We start from the raw sequence: 11,996 nt of genomic DNA, 5'->3' as shown, positions 1-11,996 counted from the left end.
AGTTGTGGTAGCTCACTATATTCGCATTTTTATCTAACCACTCAACCACGAATTTGGTTAGAAACCGGGTTTCGATACCCGTGGTGGGCAAAGCACAGATAGCCCTTTGTGTAGCTTTGTGCTTAATTACAAACAAACAAACAATTCTAAAAATTCTTTTCAAACTAAAACCCATCTCCAGTAATGTTGATACTGTGAGTACCCACCTCACCTTTAAAGGTTTTAATAAGTCATTTCTGTTTATTCACTTGTTAACAGTAGAATGACTTTATATCACCCCTCCTTCAAAAGTGTGCAATAGTCACCATGTTATTGTACTTGTTAATCAGATCTCAACGAAACGTTGAATTTGTTGTAATGGTGTGGCTCAATATCATCGGTACATATATATTCGTAAAGGAGTTGTCTGTCTGATGCCAGAAGTTGTTTTAAGATAGCATTGACCCTTAAAACTGGGCAAATTTACATGCTTAGGAAACATGTTGAGCAAAAAACAAAAGTATGATGTCGCAATCTCTGAAAGTACACTTTCAGTCATATATGTGATATCAATAATTAATGCGGCAGGGATAAAGAAATACATAACAAAAAACATGTTTTAACAACATTACTTTACTTAGGAATGATAAAAACGTGGAAATTGATACACATCCTCTTTGTGAACGTCCTCATAGCTAGAATTAAAAACTTTCCAAATATTCTGCAACCTTAACAAGCTATGGGCAATTAATTTTAATCAATGTCTTCGTTCGTGGTAATTAGACTCATAATAAGACAATTGGTAAAGATTTTTGAATTGAAAGAACTTCAAGCTATGGAAGAGTGTAACATCAAGTGTGCTAAATTTAATGCTGATATTGGCTTTAATGGTGAAGTGGAAACAGAATGAAAACAAACTAGACTTTAATTACTTATTACAGGTTAATTATTACAGATTTTAAGACAAAAATGGGTTATTTATATAGAAAAAAAGTTAAACTTTCTATTCAGGCTAAATTTAAAAAATGTGACTCTTAAAATATTCAATGAATCATAACTACAATATTTTTCACAATTTTTGCAGAAGAGTTACTCCCGGATGGCTCGTTGGTCTAGGGGTATGATTCTCGCTTAGGGTGCGAGAGGTCCCGGGTTCAAATCCCGGACGAGCCCTGAGAAATTTTCACGTTTTTTACTTTTAGTTTATGGTACAGGTATAGGTTTCCATTCTCGTGGAATCTTCGTTTTCGAATAATCTACTTACATATTTTAATTAAATCTTCTTCCATTTGCGGAACAGCTTTTAGAAACTATTATTTTTTACTCACTTAGCTAGTTGGTTGAATAATTATTAATGCCATTCATTAAGGTACAAAATAGAAAAATGCTGTTTTATATCCCTGTTTTATAAATCGTGGCTATTATGGAGCGATTGAGGTAATTTTTGGTTTAAAATGTTTTATTTTTATCCTGAACTTTTGCTATTGACTTTTGTTTGGTGTATGATGCACATCAAGGAAATATTGTAAGGTCACGACTTTGAAGCTGTCATTGAATGCTCTAAATAATTTGATCACAGGGTAAGCTGACTACTCTTCATTCTATACCATCAACAATTATTTTTCTAAACCTCACCGTTTCGGAATTGTAAATGTAAAAACCTATCCTTATGTAATATTATTCTCTGTAATTATATGAATTATGTGTAATTATATACTTCGAAGTATTCTGAAAGAAGAAAGAATGCCATTAATCCGGCATGTTTCTCGACAATTACTATTATCTTGAAAGTTTAATATATTTTTCCAATGTGAATAATATAGAAACATAATCCTTATTTTCACAGTTGAAAAAGATATGTGAAATCTTTGAACCTAACAGTTATTTCAAGACAAATACTTTTCATTTATATGAACTCAAATAGGACTTTATAGAAAAGAAGAACTGTTAATGCCATACAATAAAAATTATCTCCCCGGATTGAAAAAGAAAGATGATTTCTCTCAATTTTAAATACAGAAATACAATTCCTGTTATCTAACCTATTGCAGTTTTTACATCGATGACTTAAAAGTTTAATGCCGAAATCCATTTCTTTTCGATGTCCGACTTCACAACATTCCTATTACTCTATCCAATACAGTTAAATATCTTGGAGTTACCTTTGATCGCCATCACATTTGGAAAGCACACCTGGCCATCCTACACAAAGGTTAATTCCAGGCTTCATTTACTTCGCCGTCTCTGTGGTTCATCCTGGGGTTTGAATCCCCAACTCCTTTTATATTCCTACCAAGCTTTTGTCCGACCCTGCCTCACCTATGGTCATGTTGCCTGGACCTCTGCTCCATCTTCACTCTATCATCAGCTGGAAGTTTCGGAAGGCCACGCTTTACACATAGGCTTTGAATTACGTCGTTACAGTCTTATACAGGAATTATACTCTCTCATCACTCCCCCCCCCCTACTCGCACATCTACGTGAACTAAGAGTGAAGTATGTTCACCGCTGCTTCGATCATTACAATCCTATCTTCAACGAAATCTTATCCTATTTGTTGAATACCCCTCGCAAACTCTTACCTCCGATGGATCATTTCCTAAACCTCTACCTTATGTTTTTGCCACCTAATCATCCCTATTACAATGCAACTCCGATGCCTGATCTTCCACCATACGTCTATCTCTGATTACGTTACCTAATAGTGTGCATTAAACTATTCTTCACCATCTCAGTACCTGCTCTCACTTACTCATCTGTAGTTGCTTATTTCCACTGTGTACTTCTACATCTCCTGGCCACTGAGAGGGCGTAACCCTCTGTTGGCCCACCGGAAAGAAATGTCGTAAAAAAATTATATAGTGGAAAGCGTGGGTTCTGAAAATATCCCCTTAACGTTGGTCCAGTGCTCCAGGGGTACTTCATTTTCACTGGTTCCCACTTAATTTTAAAATATAATTAAATTTTCGTTAAAATCATTAAAAGTGTTTGTTGCACATATAAAAACATTAAGATACGTTTGGTTAAAATTCGTATTTTGGGGATTTCTTTATCTGTCAATAGATGGCGCACACTTCATTTCTTTCGTATTTGTGGTTTAATAACTTTGGTACATACATATGTAAATGAGTTGTCTCTCTAATGCCAGAAGTTGTTTTAAGGTAGCACTCACCTTTAAAACTAGGAAAATTTACAAACCGAGGAAACACTTCTTATAACTTTCATGTTGAGGAAAAACAAAAATATGATGTCACAATCTCTGAAACTACACTTTTAGTCATATTTAGTCATAATTAATGCGGCAGGTATAAAGAAAAACATAACATAAACTGTTTCAATACTATAACTTTATTTAGAAATGATAAAACGTGGAAGTTGATATACATGCTCTTTGTGAACATCCTCATAGCTAGAATTAAAAACTTTCCAAATATTCTACAACCTTAACAAGCTATGGGCAATTAATTTTAATCAATGTCTTCGTTCGTGGTAATTAGACTCATAATAAGACAACTGATAAAGATTTTTGAATTGAAAGAACTTCAAGCTATGGAAGAGTGTAACATCAAGTGTGTTAAATTTAATGCTGATATTGGCTTTTATGGTGAATTGGAAACAGAATGAAAACAAACTAGACTTTAATTATTAATTACTTATTACAGATTAATTATTACAGATTTTAAGACAAAAATGAGTTAGTTATGTAGAAAAAACTTTCGATTCAGGCTAAATTTAAAAAATGTGACTCTTGAAATATTGGGGGCACTCTTTAAAGGCCAGTGTAACCTTCAGAAATCTGAAGCAATTTCGATAAATCATAAGTATAGTATTTTTCATAAATTTTGCAGAAAAAGTACTACCGGATGGCTCGTTGGTCTAGGGGTATGATTCTCGCTTAGGGTGCGAGAGGTCCCGGGTTCAAATCCCGGACGAGCCCTGTTTCAAAATTTTTGAGTGTATATAAAACACACGTCATTCTTACACTGTTTATGATACAAGTGTAAGTTTTCGCTCTCGTGAAAACTGAATTTTCGAATAATCTATTTACATATTTTAGTTAAATCTCCTTCCATTTGCGGAACAGCTTTTAGAAATTATCATTTTTTACTCACTTAGCTATTTGGTTGAATAATTATTATTGTCATTCCTTTATGCACCAATTTGAAAAATGCACTATGTTATTATACGAGCTTGTGACAAAATATTTATGTATAATTTGGGCTGGATAAGAAACGTGTCCCAAATACTCTACAGTACATCTTTCTTTATATAACGCTAAAAATCGAGTTTCAATGAATAACCTATTGTATAGCTCTGTGCTTAACAATAAACAAATAGAAGTGATTCTATTAAGACATTATTTAATTATTTATAGGCACGATTTTGATTTGGAATACCCATGATCTTATCAATTTCGTGATGAACTACTCTTGACTGAAATGATAAAAAAATCTCGAATATTTGAAGTGTATAAAAGACTATTAATATAAGTATATTTATTATTCAATTTCTGCTTTAGTGGATTGTAAGATTAACACGCAGAGGACATGGAAAAACTCATTGACAAAAAAAGGTCACTTTAAGCATAATAAAGCCAAGACCTATTAGGGGGAGAGAGAGGTGTTAGGGCAGACTATGGGAACTGTGGGATTCACCTGGTACACATTAGATAGGAAGCTATGAGAAACAAACAGATTCTACTTTTATTCCTGTTCAATCTGTCTTATAAACACTTTTAAGACTTCAACCTAAACGGCGGATTCTTGCATATTAACACTTAATATCCTATCACAGTTTCTTGTTTTGTTTACTGTAAATACCTTACAAGTCCCTGTGTGCCGTTAGTTTTAAAGCTGAAATGTTTTTTCCTAATAACTCGCAGCAAGCAATGAATGGAATTAGGCTTATCTTTTAGTACTTAAGGACTATTTTTATGAACGAGAAAAAGGTTACTTTTGGAGCATGAGATAAAGTAAACATATTTAACTTTTGTGAAACGTGATTTAGCGTGAGCAGAAAGTTCAGATATAAATCATAGTTTCTTTAAAACAAATTTGGTCAACGTAATGTATATAAATCTCGGTGAAAATACGAGTAAAAGCTTATCTTTTTTTTGTCACATTCATTGATCGCGTTATTCTACTTTACGGGGGAGATATTTTGGTTTCAAATTGTGTACTTACATATTTTTGGTTGATTCCCCTTCCAACTGGCTTAGCGTTAAGTCAGAGGGTTATGACGCTAAATATTAGGTTTCAATACTGGCCTTGGGCAGAAGACAGATAGCCTATTGCATAGCTTTGTGTAGAATAATAAACAAACAGACAATGGAATGTGGTTTGTTAGGGCTTATACCTGGAACATATCTAAATAACTATATACCCTATACTAGTTATGGAAGTGTGAAACTCGTGACTATTTAAGTTGGCCTTATTTTTTGTATAGTTTTTGATAAATTCGTCAACTTGTTTATGATGATGTGTGATTCTCGCTTAGACTCGAGAAGCACATACTCAAGATCCTGAACGATCTATTTCATATTTCTCCAGCTCTTCATCCCTAACTCTGTTCCTTTAGAGAAGTTCATTGTCTACGTTTCCTGAAAATCCCATCTGGGGCATTTAATATCAAGCGAAGAACGGCGTTAATTATTGAATTGCCACTTTATATATAGTTTTAATATTACTATTATTACCGTATTGAGTATTAATTATTCTGTTTCATCACTTTTCTCGTATTTATCTACATTTCTTGGATATCCACTAATACGAGAACATGTGCAGTGTGATACACATCAGCAAACGTTACAGAGTATTACATTTTTACATCGTTACATAAACTGTTGGGAAGATACTACGTGCAGTGTTGAGAGAAAAAGAAAAAAATATGAGTTTTTTCAGGTGATTATGTATATTTGTAGAATTAATATTATGAATATGGCGTAATATATTTATGAAAATAAAAAATAAAATATTAATGACTTACAAAGATACCCACTAATTCTTGGCTTAAGGTATAATACTATAAATAGGGTGTGGGGGCCGCTCCATTCCACAATTTTGAGCCGTAGCACACTAACCATTCATCCTATGTAAATTTATCCGTGATTGATACGCACGGTATTGGACGTCCTTTTCGTTTCGCGTGATTTCGTTCTCTTTGCTACCGAACTGTTCACTCAGTTCATCAAAGCAGTAAAAGTGAAATGTTTTCAAAACTCCAACCGTTTATCTGGTTGTGTAAACTGAATTTTTGTGGGGTCCACCTAGGTTCGTCTACCAAGGTTCATTGAAATTAGTTCAGCCTGCTTTTCATGAAATATTGTGACACTATTCATATATATATAGACAGTTCTACTTATGTATTTATTTGTGTTATTGAACTATACCAACTGGGCAAGTTTCTCAACAAAATCCTCAAACAATGTCGTAGGGCTCGTCCTGTTTATAAAGCTGGGACCTCTAGCAGCCAAAGTAAGAACCATACTATTAGACCAATTAATATTGCAGCCAATAATCTTTTAACTTTCGTAGGATATATTTTACTTATAATTCTGTGTTATTTCTTATAAGTAAAATAATGTTTTTGCAATGAATTATTAATAAATGACCACCTTAAACTTAGAATGTTATCTTACAAGACGCATCATTTCATTTATTTAGTTTCGTTGCAACCTTACACTACCAAAAACGTCTAATTACATCGATATTTGCAGCATGCGAGAAGAAGCTGTTTGAATATTTTCATAATTATTTATCTTTTTCGAGATTTAGGAAAACGTTTATAAATAATTCCTTCATTAATTCTTTGTTTATGAAACGTTTCTCACAATTGTTGGTAACGATACAACATCATAAAATACTGTGACGCTTATTCTAAAAAAATTATTTGGAAGAAGTCGGTAGATTAAGGAGAAATTGTAAGTGCACTTGCTTGCCAGAAACGTCCATACATATACATTTATTAAAAACATAATTTACAATACAAGCGCTTTCAGAAGATAAAGATCTGCTTTCTGAAGACACCCTGGTTATCGGTTTGCTTCAATGGTATTGTGGTATTCTCAAAGTAAACTGATTTCCACACACACACAAAAAAGTATTAGGTAATTCCGCTTTATAACGTAGAATCAGCAGGATAAATCACGAAATAATACTGAATTTAACTAAGTGATTGGGTTTAGGCAAAGAATAAAAAGACTAAAGATGATTTATGATACAAAATGAAAACAATCTTTATTTAATTGAAAGTACAGAAGCACTTTGTGCGTACTTGGATGCTGCCTTTCGTCCAAGATGTCTTTCCGTCACCAAATCACTTGAAACCCCATCTAAGATTGTTTAAATCTAACGTTTCTTACTTAATGGGAAACGGATTTACCTAAACTAATAAGAGATACCCTCGTTAGTATTCATTCTTATTTGCCAGAGTTGAGGCCATAACCTCGAAACTCCAGCTGCTCTACCATTGAAAGACTCTGCTGTTGACATTTTTACAGAACGTGCAGCATTACAGCAAAACCACCCACGGGCAGAACAGCTATTATCTCCAAAGATTAATAAAGGTCAGCTCGAACGAAACCGACGGTTCTCTCGACCACTACTATGCAAAGACTACATAGACTCAGAATAAAAGAAAATAATTTGAAAATTTCTACAACAAAATAAAAAGACAGAAAATGCATGGCATTCCTGTATATCACAGTATTACACGAGTATGATAAGTTAAGCATATTCTGGGGTAGCGAAGAAAACTACCATGTTTACTTTCAGTTCCTTTTATCATTCATTTCTAGAGCATCAGTTATCCTAGGTGGAGTCTTTAAATGTAATTTCTGAGACATATATGACACACTTGTAAGTTTGTTTTTATAGAGTAAATAAAGTCCATTGTTTTTCGCTAAAACTACATATCATAAATGTGTATTTTTCTTCTCTTTATGCTACACTACGCTTAACAATCTTCCTTTCAAGTTTTTCTCCCTAGGTGCCCAACAAATAGCTTTATTATTGGACCAGCCAATTGAAAGGCATTCCATTTTATTTTGTGGTATTATCTAAACATTAACTCACAGAACGACTATTTGTTTTGCTTTAAATTAAACATAAAGCTACACAATGGGCTATCTCTGCTCTGCCCACCATGGGTAGCGCTGTAAGTCCGCAGACAAACCGTTGTACCACTGGGGGGCCGGAATGATTGATAACCGATGAAAACTGGATTTGATATATCTGTTTGTGACGTAATAACATATTAAGTATCATCTAACAAATGTATCATTGTTTTTATGTCTTATCTAGTTACATAATAGTGAGTTATCGAATAATCTAATAATTTATCAGCAAATTCTGAAATGATCCACGACAGATTGAATGGTTCCTGTATATATATATATTTTATGACAAGGATAAAAATGAAATGATCATCAAGAGATTTCACTGGTAGAATGATCAAAGATAATCAGTGCTACATGTGACCATAACTTAACAAAATTACATTATAACATGTGACATTTTACAGCTTTCTGTTTCAGATACATTTTTGGCAAAAGCACATCTTTAATTTTACCCTTTTGTTCCAAAGCACTTAGTGCTAAGATTCCACTTTAACATACAACAACTATCAGAATTTATCTTAAGCAGGAAAAGAGAAGTGAAAGGGCCCGTCCGGGATTCGAACCCGGGATCTCTCGCACCCGAAGCGAGAATCTTACCACTAGACCAACGAGCCGATAGTGTTTAATATTATTAATATTCTTACCATTGACTTTTGTAACTTTCCAATGTATTCTATGGTCGTTTCTTTATCCGAATAAACGTCTGTGGCCTTATAGGTGTTCTGCAAAAATTAAAACCACTATTTTTTTATGACAGATATGTCATAATTTCACCTTTATACTCTTTTATACACTTAGCACTCATATTTTCTTCATTTTAAATGGCACAAACCTCCAGAGGGTCAACAGGCTTACGACACTAAAAAGTGGGTTTCGATACCCAAGGTGGGCAGATCCCAGATAGATCGTTGTGTAGACTTGCGTTTAACAACAACCAAAAAAAGTGACATAAATTAAATATGAAATGTATTTATTCATATTAGATAAAAAAAATCCATATCATGACAAAATAAGAACAGCAATTTTGAATTAAACGATTTCACATCAGCCCAGCGATGTCGGAAATACAGAATGTTATTTAACGAAGTTCTTTTTTTTTTAAACGTGGCGGTTTCACTGTCTCTAGCGTTCATCACTGAGGGCAATAAGTTTGGTTTGGTTTATTACGAATTTCTCGCAAAGCTACACGATGGCTATATGTGCTAGCCGTCCCTAATTTAGTAGTGTAAGGCTAGAGAGAAGGGAGCTAGTCATCACCACCCACCGCCAACTCTTTTACCAACGAATAGTGGGATTGACCGTCACGTTATAACGCCTCCATGGCTGAAAGGGCGAGCATGTTTGGTGTGACGGGGATTCGAACCCGCAGATTACGAGTCGAGCGCCCTAACCACTTGGCCAGGGCAATAAGAGAAGTATAGGAATGGTTTGTGAAATATTCATTTAAATTAATTACCCAATTTCTTAGAATTAATTTTCTTTATATTATTTAATTTTTTTAAAATCAGTTGTAATTTGATGCTTATCGTACACATTTCATACTGGCTCGCACAATCGTTTTTTCTAGTCTTCAGTATCTGATATTTAGAAACCAGTCTCACCGGTTCATCTATCCTGGTTGTAAGGCCTCTAATAATGTAAAAAATAAGTTCATGCCAAAATGTAGCAGGTTAACTTTCATACATCAAAGATTAATAGTAATTGCATTTAGATAACAGATTACAAGCGAAACTTCAATTAAATATTATACTGCATTTTCGAATTTAAAGTATTGATAACACAGGCCTGCGATGGTCTTCTGTCTTGAAATATTTACATTTTCTACAGTAATTCCTGTACGCTTAATCCGAAAATGATATCCACATTTCTCTAACACGTACAGACTTTTCACAAAACTTCATATGTACTTTTACATAAGTGAATCATTTTAACTGAAATCGGGTCACATTTTGTTATGCTTACAATGTTGACAACCACTAACTATAGATTTCTTTTGATCAATGGCGACGTGAGAGTCTTATCGATCGTTCTAGAATTCACGAGAAACACACCGCTAGTACATAGACGGTTAACAGGCCGCATGACGTGTCATTTCTGGATAGTATTTGTTTGTGCGTGCACTTTGAAATTATTTTTTCTTTTCAATATTACTTATTCGTCGCTATGGCAACAAGAGGTTGTGTAAATGACCCAAATATATTCTGTTGTATTTGTGGTAAATTTGTTTTAAAGAAACAAAGGCAAAAAATTACAGAATTCGTCAAAAAAGCGTACTACGCGTATTCTGGAATAAAACTTTGGGAGCAAGACAAATCATGGGCTCCACACAAAGTTTGCACCGTTTGTGTCGAAGAGTTGCGACAATGGACTGAAGGTAATAAAAAGTCTTTGTCTTTGGAATTCCAATGGTCTGGCGTGAGCCTAGAAACCACGGCGATGACTGCTATTTTTACTCATGTAATGTGCAAGGCTACAACACTCGAAATAAAAAGGATCCGAACCTTCAATCTGCTATAAGACCTGTTGCTCATGGACCTGGTGTACCTGTACCTAATGCACATGAGACTCTTGATGCAATTTCATCTGATTCTGAATCTGATGCCAATAGAAATGATGATAGGGATTGTTTTCAACCTGAAACGTCTGATGAACCAAACTTTTTACACAAGGGTAACTTGATGATTTGGGCCTTCCAAAGGATTCTTTAGAGATTTTGGGGTCCAGACTTCGGGCTAAGAACTTACCTTCTCCAGGGACATCATTTTACTGGTACAGAAATCATGAGAAGAGTTAAAGAAGGTTGACCAATTTATTGCTGAATTAATACTAATGCTAGAAGCTGCAGTCTATGAACCAAATGAGTGGCGATTGTTCATTGATTCCTCCAAAAGAAGTCTAAAAGTGTTCTCCTTCACAATGGTAACATATAGGTATCTGTTCCTATTGCTCATTCGATTCACTTGAAGGAAACGTACGAAAATATTGAACTTTTTCTTAATAAGGTCAAATACAAATAACATGGTTGGCTACTTTGTGGAGACTTAAAAGTATTTTATATGTTGTTGGGTCAACAATCCGGTTATAAAAAAGTTTCCATGTTTTCGGATAACAGAGCACGAAATCAACAATGAATAAAGAAGCAATGGCCACACAGGGTCAGCCTGATACCAGGATCGAAAAACATTGAACGTGAAATTTTGGTTGACACAAAGAAAGTCCTATTACCTCCACTTCGCATAAAACTGGGCTTGATGAAGCAGTTTATATTGACAAATTTTTAGGAAACAACAAGGATCCAAATTACAAAAATATTGTCAGTAACATGCTCGATAAATTCAAAGAGTTGGGTTGTAATATGAGCTTGAAAGTTCATTTCTTACACTCAGATATTGATGATTTCCCTGCAAGCGAAGAACAAGGAGAAAGGTTTCATCAAAATATCAGAGAAATGAAGAAGAGATATCGGGAAAGGTGGAACATCAGCATGATGGCTGATTACCGCTGTCATTGAAAACGAAATGCTCCAGACGCAATATACAAAACAAAGACCACAACACGTAGTTTTGAGACTAAAAAACGTATCCTTCACACACACACAAATCGGGATGAATGAAGATGCATATTCGTTTGACATCAATGTTCTTCCCTTTTCTTCAGTTTGTTTGTATTTTTGTAAACAAATATAATAATAAAAATTGTTCATTATGGTAAACGAAATAATAATTTGATCTAAGTAAGAGTTTTTTCTTCTTCCTGATTTGAAAAATATCTTTACATGATAAAAAAATGTTTGTTTGTTTGTGTTGGATTTCGCGCAAAGCTACACGAGGGCTATCTGCGCTAGCCGTCCCTAATTTAGCAGTGTAAGACTAGAGGGAAGGCAGCTAGTCATCATCACCCA

At 34.3% G+C, this 11,996-nt stretch overlaps 3 non-coding genes across 3 annotated transcripts; 2 read left to right on the top strand and 1 right to left on the bottom strand.

The window, feature by feature from the left end:
* Positions 1–1,080: 1,080 nt before the first annotated feature.
* Positions 1,081–1,152, top strand: Trnap-agg. The gene has a single exon. It is a non-coding gene; the product is annotated as a tRNA-Pro (tRNA).
* A 2,692-nt stretch (positions 1,153–3,844) lies between these two features.
* Positions 3,845–3,916, top strand: Trnap-agg. The gene has a single exon. It is a non-coding gene; the product is annotated as a tRNA-Pro (tRNA).
* Positions 3,917–8,637: 4,721 nt separating this feature from the next.
* Positions 8,638–8,709, bottom strand: Trnap-cgg. Its single transcript has one exon. It is a non-coding gene; the product is annotated as a tRNA-Pro (tRNA).
* Between the last annotated feature and the right edge of the window lie 3,287 nt (positions 8,710–11,996).

The sequence above is a fragment of the Limulus polyphemus genome, unplaced genomic scaffold, assembly GCF_000517525.1.
Source record: "Limulus polyphemus unplaced genomic scaffold, Limulus_polyphemus-2.1.2 Scaffold730, whole genome shotgun sequence".
Classification (NCBI taxonomy): Eukaryota; Metazoa; Arthropoda; class Merostomata; order Xiphosura; family Limulidae; genus Limulus; species Limulus polyphemus.
This window is presented reverse-complemented; position numbering and strand designations above follow the sequence as displayed.